This window comes from Bombina bombina, chromosome 9, assembly GCF_027579735.1.
Source record: "Bombina bombina isolate aBomBom1 chromosome 9, aBomBom1.pri, whole genome shotgun sequence".
Classification (NCBI taxonomy): Eukaryota; Metazoa; Chordata; class Amphibia; order Anura; family Bombinatoridae; genus Bombina; species Bombina bombina.
In genome coordinates this window covers 54,077,701-54,092,458 of record NC_069507.1, presented here as the reverse complement: position 1 = coordinate 54,092,458, position 14,758 = coordinate 54,077,701, and the positions used below count along the sequence as shown (strand labels likewise).

At 39.1% G+C, this 14,758-nt stretch overlaps 1 protein-coding gene across 7 annotated transcripts in view; it reads left to right on the top strand.

Moving 5' to 3' along the window:
• Positions 1 to 14,758, top strand: part of ZMIZ1 (zinc finger MIZ-type containing 1) — a 528,960-nt gene that overhangs the window by 109,647 nt on the left and 404,555 nt on the right. The window lies entirely within an intron of this gene.

Genomic DNA, 14,758 nt, shown 5'->3' with positions numbered 1-14,758 from the left:
GGTTTGCTATTGTGGCGCGCAGAGCGCTTTGGTTGAAATCTTGGTCGGCTGATGCGTCTTCCAAGAACAAGCTACTAAACATTCCTTTCAAGGGGAAAACGTTGTTTGGTCCTGACTTGAAAGAGATTATCTCTGATATCACTGGGGGTAAGGGCCACGCCCTTCCTCAGGATCGGCCTTTCAAGGCAAAAAATAGACCTAATTTTCGTCCCTTTCGTAAAAACGGACCAGCCCAAGGTGCTACGTCCTCTAAGCAAGAGGGTAATACTTCTCAGGCCAAGCCAGCTTGGAGACCAATGCAAGGCTGGAACAAGGGAAAGCAGGCCAAGAAACCTGCCACTGCTACCAAGACAGCATGAAATATTGGCCCCCGATCCGGGACCGGATCTGGTGGGGGGCAGACTCTCTCTCTTCGCTCAGGCTTGGGCAAGAGATGTTCTGGATCCTTGGGCGCTAGAAATAGTCTCCCAGGGTTATCTTCTGGAATTCAAGGGACTTCCCCCAAGGGGGAGGTTCCACAGGTCGCAGTTGTCTTCAGACCACATAAAAAGACAGGCGTTCTTACATTGTGTAGAAGACCTGTTAAAAATGGGAGTGATTCATCCTGTTCCATTAAGAGAACAGGGGATGGGGTTCTACTCCAATCTGTTCATAGTTCCCAAAAAAGAGGGAACGTTCAGACCAATCCTAGATCTCAAGATCTTAAACAAATTTCTCAAGGTCCCATCGTTCAAGATGGAAACCATTCGAACTATCCTTCCTTCCATCCAGGAAGGTCAATTCATGACCACGGTGGATTTAAAGGATGCGTATCTACATATTCCTATCCACAAGGAACATCATCGGTTCCTAAGGTTTGCATTCCTGGACAAACATTACCAGTTCGTGGCGCTTCCTTTCGGATTAGCCACTGCTCCAAGGATTTTCACAAAGGTACTAGGGTCCCTTCTAGCGGTGCTAAGACCAAGGGGCATTGCAGTAGTACCTTACCTGGACGACATTCTGATTCAAGCGTCGTCCCTTCCTCAAGCAAAGGCTCACACGGACATTGTCCTGGCCTTTCTCAGATCTCACGGCTGGAAAGTGAACGTGGAAAAGAGTTCTCTATCCCCGTCAACAAGGGTTCCCTTCTTGGGAACAATTATAGACTCCTTAGAAATGAGGATCTTTCTAACAGAGGCCAGAAAAACAAAGCTTCTGGACTCTTGTCGGATACTTCATTCCGTTCCTCTTCCTTCCATAGCTCAGTGCATGGAAGTGATCGGGTTGATGGTGGCGGCGATGGACATAGTTCCTTTTGCGCGCATTCATCTAAGACCATTGCAACTGTGCATGCTCAGTCAGTGGAATGGGGACTATACAGACTTGTCTCCGAAGATACAAGTAAATCAGAAGACCAGAGACTCACTCCGTTGGTGGCTGTCCCTGGACAATCTGTCTCAAGGGATGATGTTCCACAGACCAGAGTGGGTCATTGTCACGACCGACGCCAGTCTGATAGGCTGGGGCGCGGTCTGGGGATCCCTGAAAGCTCAGGGTCTTTGGTCTCGGGAAGAATCTCTTCTACCGATAAATATTCTGGAACTGAGAGCGATATTCAATGCTCTCCAGGCCTGGCCCCAGCTTGCGAGGACCAGGTTCATACGGTTTCAATCAGACAACATGACGACTGTTGCGTACATCAACCATCAGGGGGGAACAAGGAGTTCCCTAGCGATGGAAGAAGTAACCAAAATTATTCTTTGGGCGGAGTCTCACTCCTGCCACCTGTCTGCTATCCACATCCCAGGAGTGGAAAATTGGGAAGCGGATTTTCTGAGTCGGCAGACATTGCATCCGGGGGAGTGGGAACTCCATCCGGAAATCTTTGCCCAAGTCACTCACCTGTGGGGCATTCCAGACATGGATCTGATGGCCTCTCGTCAGAACTTCAAAGTTCCTTGCTACGGGGCCAGATCCAGGGATCCCAAGGCGGCTCTAGTGGATGCACTAGTAGCACCTTGGACCTTCAAACTAGCTTATGTGTTCCCGCCATTTCCTCTCATCCCCAGGCTGATAGCCAGGATCAAGCAGGAGAGGGCGTCGGTGATCTTGATAGCTCCTGCGTGGCCACGCAGGACTTGGTATGCAGATCTGGTGAATATGTCATCGGCTCCACCTTGGAAGCTACCTTTGAGACGAGACCTTCTTGTTCAGGGTCCGTTCGAACATCCGAATCTGGTTTCACTCCAGCTGACTGCTTGGAGATTGAACGCTTGATTTTATCGAAGCGAGGATTCTCAGATTCTGTTATCGATACTCTTGTTCAGGCCAGAAAGCCTGTGACTAGAAAGATTTACCACAAAATTTGGAAAAAATATATCTGTTGGTGTGAATCTAAAGGATTCCCTTGGGACAAGGTTAAGATTCCTAGGATTCTATCCTTCCTTCAAGAAGGATTGGAAAAAGGATTATCTGCAAGTTCCCTGAAGGGACAGATTTCTGCCTTGTCGGTATTACTTCACAAAAAGCTGGCAGCTGTGCCAGATGTTCAAGCCTTTGTTCAGGCTCTGGTTAGAATCAAGCCTGTTTACAAACCTTTGACTCCTCCTTGGAGTCTCAATTTAGTTCTTTCAGTTCTTCAGGGGGTTCCATTTGAACCCTTACATTCCGTTGATATTAAGTTATTATCTTGGAAAGTTTTGTTTTTAGTTGCGATTTCTTCTGCTAGAAGAGTCTCAGAATTATCTGCTCTGCAGTGTTCTCCTCCTTATCTGGTGTTCCATGCAGATAAGGTGGTTTTACGTACCAAACCTGGTTTTCTTCCAAAAGTTGTTTCTAACAAAAACATTAACCAGGAGATTATCGTACCTTCTCTGTGTCCAAAACCAGTTTCAAAGAAGGAACGTTTGTTGCACAATTTGGATGTTGTTCGCGCTCTAAAATTCTATTTAGATGCTACAAAGGATTTTAGACAAACATCTTCCTTGTTTGTTGTTTATTCAGGTAAAAGGAGAGGTCAAAAAGCAACTTCTACCTCTCTCTCTTTTTGGATTAAAAGCATCATCAGATTGGCTTACGAGACTGCCGGACGGCAGCCTCCCGAAAGAATCACAGCTCATTCCACTAGGGCTGTGGCTTCCACATGGGCCTTCAAGAACGAGGCTTCTGTTGATCAGATATGTAGGGCAGCGACTTGGTCTTCACTGCACACTTTTACCAAATTTTACAAGTTTGATACTTTTGCTTCTTCTGAGGCTATTTTTGGGAGAAAGGTTTTGCAAGCCGTGGTGCCTTCCATTTAGGTGACCTGATTTGCTCCCTCCCTTCATCCGTGTCCTAAAGCTTTGGTATTGGTTCCCACAAGTAAGGATGACGCCGTGGACCGGACACACCTATGTTGGAGAAAACAGAATTTATGTTTACCTGATAAATTTCTTTCTCCAACGGTGTGTCCGGTCCACGGCCCGCCCTGGTTTTTTTAATCAGGTCTGATATTTTATTTTCTTTAACTACAGTCACCACGGTACCATATGGTTTCTCCTATGCAAATATTCCTCCTTAACGTCGGTCGAATGACTGGGGTAGGCGGAGCCTAGGAGGGATCATGTGACCAGCTTTGCTGGGCTCTTTGCCATTTCCTGTTGGGGAAGAGAATATCCCACAAGTAAGGATGACGCCGTGGACCGGACACACCGTTGGAGAAAGAAATTTATCAGGTAAACATAAATTCTGTTTTTCTAGTGAACTACCTATAATGATCACTAGACTTTAATCTTGACTGGGATTGTTACTACATCCTCTGCAGTGACCACATGGATCCGTGTTGTTGTTCTCATTAAGTTTAAGGCTATGTACTGTGCTGGTACTATGTAAACAGAATTGTACGTTTGTACTGAAGGACGTTATTGTTCTCACTATACCATGCAATATGCCCTGAACATGCACTGCTCTTTGAGAAATACATATATATAGACGTTGTCCTGACAATTTGTTTAGATACTAGAGATAATGCAGCGTACCGAAAAGTGTGCATGGATGTGATAGTCCTCCCTTTGTTACATCTAAAAGACAATACTTTGAAATGTATAACCGCTCTGCTTTGTTTGTGTTTTTTAAATTATATTCCAGTGCTGACCAAACCAACTTTTTATGTGGGAGCTGTCGCTATTAGCCAATGAACAATAGAGTTCCAGGACCAAAATGTACACAATTAGGGGCTGCTTTTTAGCTTCACCTTAAAGGGGCAGTAAAGTAAAAATTTAAACTTTCATAATTCATATAAAGCGTGCATTTTAAAACCACTTTACAATTTACTTTGTTAATCTAATTTGCTTTGATCTGGTATGTTTTTTGTTGAAATGCACTTCTGGGAGATAGCTGCTGATTGGTGGCTGCACATATGCCTCACCTAATGTGTTCAGCTAGCTCCCAGTTGTGCGTTGCTGCTCTTTTAACAAAGGATACCAAGAGAATGCAGCATATTTGCTAACAGAAGTATATTGGAAAGTTGTTTTATAATTGTATGTTTTGAGACATGAATTAAAAAATGTTGGATTTCATGTCCCTTCAAATGTAAACAACTTTCACTAAACCTTTTTTCTACCTAATAAAAAAAATTATACTGTACAGCTGCATTTTCATACGTCTGATATAAATGTTTGATTATATGGACCTATAGGTGTGTATATGTAGGTATTGGTGTGCATGAGTTTATGTATATATGCACATGGTAGTACATCTGATACACTGCTTTTAACTATGTGTTTAAGAAACATGCATTTGTTTAAAAATGAAATGCTCTTAAATAATTGTTTATTATTACAATTGTAGGCCCTTTTAAGGTAACATGTAAGTTTGTATTTGTATATACAAAACAAATTGTTTCGCATTTACAGCATAGTTTGCTGCCTGTTTTTTTGGCCTGCTGAGCCTAATATTTTATGTATACTTTGTGCGCTGTTCATAAATTGGTAGACATTGCAAAAACAGATCAATCTGTTTAAACAAAGGGGACTTTCTTACCCAGATGTGTTAGTACATTAGGGGTTAATTGTGCGTTTTCACCTTCTGCCTTTCACAAGAAAGCCTATCGTTTTTTCCCTCCCACCTAGTGCATAGAAATGTGATTCATGCCCCAGTATCCTATTGTTATTTATTTATTTGTAATACTTTCTCCAGCATGCAACATAATAGCCAAGCTGCATGGTGGAAGTGGAACGCGCATTAATGATTGATAAAAGCTGAGAGCTGTTAAAAAATACTGTTTAATGCTGATGAATAATTTAATGCACTTTCTGTATGTTTTTTAAGAAACCATGTCAACCCAACCAAACACCCCCTTGTTTTCAGAGCAATTTAAGAGCCTGTGTTATGTAAACTCATTCCCTGTGACACTTCAGTTTACTTAAAAGGGGTTAAAGGGGCGTTCTATTCAAATGAATTAAATTTCATATATTAAAGGTATATTCAAATTAATTAAATTTGTTGGTGTTTTGAAGAATTTTGAAGGTCCTGTTCTAAATAAAACTTAATTTCCCCGCTTGTGTGGGGGACGTATCCGTTAACGCATTGTACAGTGGGTGCTGCCCTCCATCAGCCAATGAGCATTTGGTCCCTAGATATGAGTTGTTCGGACATGCAATTCATTTTAATTTCAATATTAATGTAAATGGTGTTAACTTTTAAATTATTTGGCATGTAAAAAAAGGGATGATCTAGCTCTCTGTCAAATACATTTGTGTATTCACTCATACATTATATAGGTGCCAACATTAAAAAAACATAAATAAATAATCCAGGGACAATAAGCAGCAGAGCAATTTAAAAAACAGGTTGACCACACCCACTGATAGTTTCCTTAGCTCCACCCACTCTGCACCTGACCCATGAAAATCAGGAGTGGTTTTTACCAGTCTATGTTCTTTTTCTTAGAAAACCTTATGAAAAAAAAGCTACTGGAGAGGACATCTAGGCAAGTGTCTTATACTCTTTGACATATCCACATATCTTTCCATAGACGAGGTGGGGGGGGTGGTAGATCATAAAAACTGTGCATGATAACAGGTTGTCACAACACTACATATCAAGGCTTGAAGGTGGTCTATTTAATTTCTTATTTTATTGCAATTTACCTTTCTCATTGTCCTGCTAGTGCAAAGGACATAAAAAATGGTCTCTCTGCACATATTTGGCTTTTGACACGTTTGATAATTAGAGGTATTAAAACCATGACTGGGGTTGATAAGCAGCTCATTAAAATCTTCATAGATCTGCCCCTGCCCATAGACACTGTAAGCGTTTTCAATACCTTGACTCATTGGTACTATGGTTGGGAAAATGGCAAAACCACACCTAAGACCAGTTGGGTGCAAACCATGAATCTATTGGTTATATTTTTCACCCCTTTCTTTAAACGTCTTATTTATTATTTTTTACAAAATTAATTTATCTTCCCTTGTATCTATTTTTGCTCTTTCTTTCCCAATTTCCCATGGTGTTCTCCCCCCCCCCCCCTCTGTGCACACTGACCATCCGCTTTCAGCATGAGTATTATTTCATTCTCTCTTCGCTTATTCTCTTACCCACCGCCAACTCCACTGCATTGGCTGTCAGCCAGTATTGATTGGCGCCCACCCCGCTAGAGTTAACAGATGTCAGAAGTGATAGATTACGGGTCGTTCCTTTTAATTTCACTGCTCCCGGATCACAGCTTTGAGTCTAATTCTTTTCTGTGTCAGGATCATTCTTCTGTCACCCACATCTCCCTTAACCCATGTGCTGCCAGTGTGCCTCGAAATATGTTCCACTCAAGCAGAAGTGATGTGAGTCTCTGCATCTTGGTTCCTCTGTAATACTGATTAAACTTGTCAGTCGTAAGCAAGGAGCCGTGGCTCGTGATAAAAGTGCTGCCACTGAATTGGTAGAGAGAGAGCCAAAATCTTATTGCCTGGGCTTGGTGTGATGTTGAATCTGATCATAGATAATAACCATTTGGCCTGCCTTGTCCGTTTAGTTGTATATCTTGTTCTATAGGCAACAGTAGACTTTACTTTGAGAACTTGGATATTTTTTATTTAATTTTCTTTCTATTTGTACTTGTCTTTTGTCATCGCTTTTGGGAAAGAAATCTATTAGACATTTCAATTACTATTTTTATGATTTTATATTTATCTATCTCAAGAAAAATAAATAACACCAGTACTGAGTAGAAGAAGAAGAAAAAAAACACACGTTTTTGCTTGTCCAACAATAAATCGGAGGGCATTTTGCTTATCAGCCAATAAGCTGCTGTCCCCCGGGATAATTCTGTGCACACATTTTCTTATTAGTCTCAAAATCCTCAGCTTTAAAGGGACAGTATACATACATTTTAATTTAACTGCACGTAATAGACACTACTATAAAGCATAATATGCACAGATGCTGATCTAAAAATCCAGTATAAAACCTTTAAAAAACTTACTTAGAAGCTCCTAGTTTAGCACTTTTGATTAGGTTGACTGGGACACCCAGTGAAACCAGACACTCCCCCCTCCCTGTGCATATGAAAAGACCCTTTACAGTTTACAAACAGGAGCAAGCTGGAGTAGATATACATCAGAATTCTCCTAAAACTTTGGGGCTTGGTTAGGAGTCTGAAAATCAGCACAATGTTATTTAAACATTAGCAAAACTTTACATTGTTACAAAAGAAAACTGTATGGGCTATATAAATGGATCATCTACAAAACATTTATTCAACGAAAAATCTAGTGTATAATGAATATCCCTTTAAAGGGACACTCAATCAAAATTAAACTTTCATTATTCAGATAGAGCATGCAATTTTAAACAACTTTCTAATTTACTTCCATTAACAAACTGTGCACAGTCTTTTTATATTTAAACTTTTTGAGTCACCAGCTCCTACTGAGCATGTGCAAGAATAAGTGTGTATGCATTTGTGAATGGCTGATGGCTGTCACATGGTACAGGGGGAGTGGAAAAAGACATAACTTCTAAATTATCAGAAAAAAAAAATCTACTCATTTGAAGTTCAGACTAAGTGCTATTGCATTGTCTTGTTACCTTGCATTTGTTGATTATGCAAATCTACTGTGTTGACTGGTCCTTCAAACATTTTTTGCATTAAAATCAATCACTTTTATGTACTCAATACATTTTGTTAGTTTATATAACTATTTACCTTATTACTAATATCTCCTGATTTCTAAACCTGCCACTGAGTGTAAACCCCTTCACTGAATTATATATTCATTTTTGTTATATTATTTGTGATACATTTTAATCTGCACAAATGAGATCCTTCAAGGGACCTTCTAATTCATAAAACAACTTGCTTTCATTAGGGCCACTTTTGTATTACAGATCTTAGCTAAGAAGGCGTTTAAAGGGACAGTCAACACCAGAATTTTTGTTGTTTTAAAAGAGATAATCCCTTAATGACCAATTCCCCAGTTTTGCATAACCAACACAGTTATAATTATACACATTTTACCTCTGTTATTACCTTGTATCTAAGCCTCAGCAGACTGCCCCCTTATTTCAGTTCTTTTGACAGACTTGCATTTTAATCAGAGCTGTCTCCATGGTTAATTCACGTGCATGAGCTCAATGTTATCTATATGAAACACGTGAACTAATGCCCTCTAGTGGTGAAAGAATATCAAAATGCATTTAGATTAGAGGTGGCCTTCAAGGTCTAAGAAATTAGCATTTGAACCAAAATTAGCATATGAACCTCCTAGGTTTAGCTTTCAACTAAGAGAATACCAAGAGAACAAAGCAAAATTGGTGATAAAAGTAAATTGGAAAGTTTGTTGTTTAAAATTGCATGCCCTATTTGAAACATGAAAGTTTTTTTTTTTTCACTTGACTGTCTCTTTAAAATTCCTTGTAATTATTATTTCTCTGTGGTTGTGTGATAAATTAACATACGGAGTGAGTATGAAAATGTTTAGAGTGCAGTAACACTTTGTCTCCCACCTCTTTCCTTATTTGGAAAAGCCAATCAGGACTTGTTACAGCAGTAGGCTACTCACTGTCATTTTATTAGTAAAACATATCATTGTTTTGAAGTATCTTATCTAATTCTACTTGCTGTGGCCAATTATGGATCGTTATGTAGCAGGGCTAGGCTTGCGAGATCTGCAGCATGCACTTCCAATTCTCATAATTGGAAAATATTTAAAGGGACAGTGTAGTGTAAAATTGTTTCCCCATTATTGTTTCCAATGACTTGTTATACCAGAGTATAGAATCTATGAAAATAAAACTTTTTAAGTTTTATTAGTGTATATGAAATAGCTGGTTTCCTTATTTGACACCACAACCCATTTAAAAGGGTTTGAGCTTGCTGGAAAATCAGATGTCCTTATTTTATCACTTTCTGTGCATTCACACACTTATTTATATTATACTTATAACAATTGAAAATTGACATTATATTACTTAACTCTCTTAACTCCCACTGGGAGTGTAACTTCTGCTAACTGTTTACATAGCCATTTTATAGTCCATACTTAAATGGTCATTAAAGGGACAGTTAAGTCCAAAAAAAACTTTCATGTTTTAAATAGGGCATGCAATTTTAAACAACTTCCCAATTTACTTTTATCACCAATTTTGCTTTGTTCGCTTGGTATTCTTAGTTGAAAGCTAAAACTAGGAGGTTCATATGCTAATTTCTTAGACCTTGAAGACTGCCTCTAATCTGAATACATTTTGACCACTAGAGGGCATTAGTTCACATGTTTCATATAGATAACATTGAGCTCATGCACGTAAAGTGACCTAGGACTGAGCACTGATTGGCTAAACTGCATGTCTGTCAAAAGAACTGAAATAAGGGGGCAGTCAGCAGAAGCTTAGATACAAGATAATTACAGAGGTAAAACGTGTATTATTATAACTGTGTTTGTTATGCAAAACTGGGGAATGGGTAATAAAGGGATTATATTTCTTTTTAAACAACAACAATTCTGGTGTTGACTGTCCCTTTAAACACACTGATATGTAATATAAAATAATAAATCGCACATATAAAAAAAAAACACGCTGCAATATACGTTCATTATTTATTTTGTCCCCCTTTCCTGTAATTCCATTCTGAAATTGTAAGCTTTTCAGTTCCTGTTATAAATGGAAGTGCAGAACACGGTTTTATTCTACACAGCCATTGGCTGCTCACTTTAGTGACCTATTTATAACTGTCCCTAATTGGCCACAGCAGAGAAGGTAACCTAAGTTACAACATGGCAACTCCGATTGTTTTATAGACATTAAAACTTTACACTTATTTTGTCAATGTTTAAACAGCTACTGAAACTTTAAAAAAATACATTTTACATGTTATTCTTAGACTAATCCTTTTCTTTGAGTGCATCAGTCTATCTAGCATTTATTTAGTGTATTAAGTATAGCAGCTTTCAGTATGTAGAGATAACACAAATACTGTTAAGGAGCTATTTGTAAACAGTTGTATACACTCCAACAGGTAAAATGGATTTATGGAAACAAATTTAAAGGGAGACAAATTTAGGGTACACTGTCCCTTTTAAGGGACAGTCTACTTGAAAATTGTTATTGTTGAAAAAGATAGATAATCCTTTATTATCTATTCCCCAGTTTCACATAACCAACACAATTATATTAATATACTTTTTACCTCCTGTAATTACCTTGTATCTAAGCACTGAGATAAGGGAACAGATGCAGGCTGCCCCTTATCTGGTTTTTTTTTTTTTTAACCAATTAGTAGTGGTTCCTACATAACTCTACAGTGGTGAGCACAATGTTATCTATATGGCACACATAGACTAGTACTGCCTTGCTGTAAAAAGCTAGTAAAATGCACCAATTGACTTATATAATCAAATTGTGCCGTCTTTTTGTATCCACGCTTTCTGAGGTATCGGCTACTAATGAGCATGTGTAAGACTTCACAGTGTATACGTATATGAGTCTTTGATTGGCTGATGGCTGTCACATGAAACAGGGGCCCGGCAAATTTAAGTATTGGTTTGTCTTTTTATTATACGCGTGTTGATTATGCAATTCGACTCTACTTCATTTAACCCCTTTGTGTGAGTTAAACACATTCTAAGCTTGAGTTAGGGACACATTCTAATTAGAGGATGCCATCTTTGTATTAGAATGTCCCTTTAAACATTAACTTTGTTAAAAAAAATTCCTTATTATGCAGTTTTCATAATGTGATCGCCAATCGCTGACCACAGTGAACAGTAGACTATTGCAACATAGAACCAAACGGACATAGCTGTGTATTTTTTGGCATGGCTTTGCAGCCAAGAACTGCTTAGCAGTAGTATTAACATGACTTTCCTGTTATAGCCAGGCCCTGTCTGGGAAAGGGACATTGGTAGGTTGCTGACCTCAGAAATATGTGTCAACTGTCCAGCTTTATGATATTTACTTTGCCGCTTTTAAAACCCAATCGTATTTGGCTCCATACCAAACCTATACTGAGGAATATGGACACAGCAAATGCTCTCTGTGCATCTTAATTAACCTAATAATGGGGGAGTCCAAGCTATATATTTGTATTGTTTTATTATCGAATAATCCTCTGAGATTTGTCTGTAATAATTTCATAAAAATGAAAGTTAAAAAAAGAAACTAATAAATGTTTTATTGTTCATATAATAAAGTGGTCTTTAAACGTATTAAAATATATTTGTTTTGCCTCACGTCATTGGCTTATACCTAGCTACCACTAGTGCAAAGCAAATCTAAATAGGTTCAGGGGCTGCACAAAATGACTTGTGTTATTGGCTCACCCATGTGCATTGCTATATGTGAAGAATGAAGCAAATTAAATAATGGAAGTAAATTGGAAAGTTATTTAAAATTGTGTTCTCTATCTGAATCGAGAAAAAAAAATGTTGGGTTTCGTGTCCCTTTAATTTTGACGTTCGTCCCTTTTAAAAAGGACATTGTACACTTGATTTTTCTTTGCATAAATGTTTTGTAGATGATCCATTTATAAAGCCCATCTGGGAGTGTTTTTGTAACAAGGGAAAGTTTTGCTTATTTTTAAATAACAGACTCCTAACCATACCAACCATTGTATAATGGGTCTTTTCATATCCAGGGGAGTGTGTGTGTGTGTGGGGGGTCTGCTATCAGCCCCTTTCAGTGGGTGTCTCAGGCTAATCTCATCACCAGTGCTAAACTAATAGCTTCTATGTAAGTTTTTAAAAGGTTTTATACTAGATTTTTATATCAGTATCTGTGCCTATTATTATTTATAGTAGTGTCTATTATATGCAGTTAAATTAAAATTGGTGTATAATGTCCCTTTAAAGCAACTTTTTCATGCAAAAAACTGTTTAGAACTTTTAACTACTGATCTTTTAATGTGTATGATTTTAATTTTTTTTAGTATCATGTTTCTTTAAAGCTTTTTTTATCAGAATATATATATAGATAGATAGATAGATAGATAGATAGGTGTGTGTGTTTAGACTTGAGTGATATATAGCAACACAACAGAAATATCTAGTAATTACAAGGTGTTTATTTTTTCACACGTTTAACCGCTGTTCCCTCATATATACATGACAGAAAAATATTTACAATCCCTCTAAGGCCCACAAATCTGAGGATGTCTCCTGTTAGTTATTTAAAAGTAACAAGTCTTGTGTAGCTATGTGGCCTCAGATACGATTAACCAACGCCTGTTTGCTTTTGTTCTTTATCACAATTGGTTTGCTGTCGTTTATTGCCTTTCCCCCACAGACACTGCATAGTGAGCACCTACTGAAGGATTTCCTCATATTAGCTAAACGACTTGCAATCTTCTAATCTCTCATTCTTGTCTTCCTCACTCTGAACAGTTGCTTTTGTGATCTAACCTTGTTGATAACCTTGATGAATGTGGCAGCTTCTATCAAAATACTTGCTCTAAATAAAATTCTTCTTGTATGTACACAGAGCAAATAAGTGTGCAAATGTGTAATGTAGTATAGCAGGCACCAAAAGTGCTTTGTAAGTGCGTGTGTATATGTTGTGCGTTTTCACACGGTGTATATGTTGTGCGTTTTCACACGGTGTATATGTTGTGCGTTTTCGCACGGTGTATATGTTGTGCGTTTTCGCACGGTGTATACGTTGTGCGTTTTCGCACGGTGTATACGTTGTGCGTTTTCGCACGGTGTATACGTTGTGCGTTTTCGCACGGTGCATACGTTGTGCGTTTTCGCACGGTGCATACGTTGTGCGTTTTCGCACGGTGCATACGTTGTGCGTTTTCGCACGGTGCATACGTTGTGCGTTTTCGCACGGTGCATACGTTGTGCGTTTTCGCACGGTGCATACGTTGTGCGTTTTCGCACGGTGCATACGTTGTGCGTTTTCGCACGGTGCATACGTTGTGCGTTTTCGCACGGTGCATACGTTGTGCGTTTTCGCACGGTGTGTATATGTTGTGCGTTTTCACATGGACACACTAGATTAAATGTATTACATTTTTTATAAGCCAATGTCCCTGGTCTAAAAAAATGATTTTATATTTGTGGCTGTCTCACTTCCCACTATTAAAGGGAGACTGAACCCAATTTTTTTCTTTTGTGATTCAGATAGAGCACGACATTTTAAGCAACTTTCTAATTTGCTCCTATTATCAAATTTTCTTCATTCTCTTGGTATCTTTATTTGAAATGCAACAATGTAAGTTTAGATGCCGGTGTTCTGTTAAGGGGCTGAACTTTTGAAAAGAGCGAACCATGTCCCTTCCTGTGACGTTACATCAGCTGTTGTACACATTTTTGCCCTAATGCGCATGTGTGCCAGCGTCATCACATACCTGGCCGCATACGTCACTGGGAAACTATTTAGAGCTGTGAAATTCAGAAGCCTTTCTATAGCGCATGCCTGGGATTTTCTATCACAAATGGGGGGTTTATGGAAAGCTGTTTATTCGTCTCCTCAGCAATATTCGGAAGTCCTCTGCAACTACTCCTATTATGCTGAGTCTCCGTGCGTGCATGACAAACGGCCACTCGGCTATCGCCACTGCTTCTTCTGCTGATCCAATGCTTACTGTTGCAACAAATATTTAAACAATGACATTGAAGGGAGCCTGTGAAAAGCTGCATTGGATCAGCAGAAGAAGCAGTGGCGATAGCAGAGTGGCTGTTTGTCATGCACGCATTGAGACTCTGCTTAATGGGAGTAGTTGCAGTGGGGGGGGCGGAGTTCCGAATATTGCAGAGGAGACGAATAAACAGCTTTCCATAAACACCCCCATTTATGATAGAAAATCCAACGCATGCGCTATAGAAAGGCTTCTGAATTTCACAGCTCTAAATAGTTTTACAGTGACGTCTGCGGCCAGGTATGTGATGATGCTGGCACGCATGCGCATTAGGGCCAAAATGTGTACAACAGCTGATGTAACGTCACGGGAAGTGACGTGGTTCGCTCTTTTCAAAAGTTCGGCCCCTTAACAGAACACCGGCCCATTTTTGGTGAACAACCTGGGTTGTCCTTGCTGATTGGGGGATAAATTCATCCACCAATAAAAGTGCTGTCCAGAGCGCTGAACCCAAAGAAAAGCTTAGATGCCTTTTTCAAATAAAGATAGCAAGAGAACGAAGAAAAATTGATAATAGGAGTAAATTAGAAAGTTGCTTAAAATTGCATGCTCTATTTGAATCACGAAAGAAAAAATTTGGGTTCAGTGTCCCTTTAAAGCTGTGGAACTTGTCTTTATTATCGAACGAGCATCCTTCCTCTGGACTAGTTGCACACACAG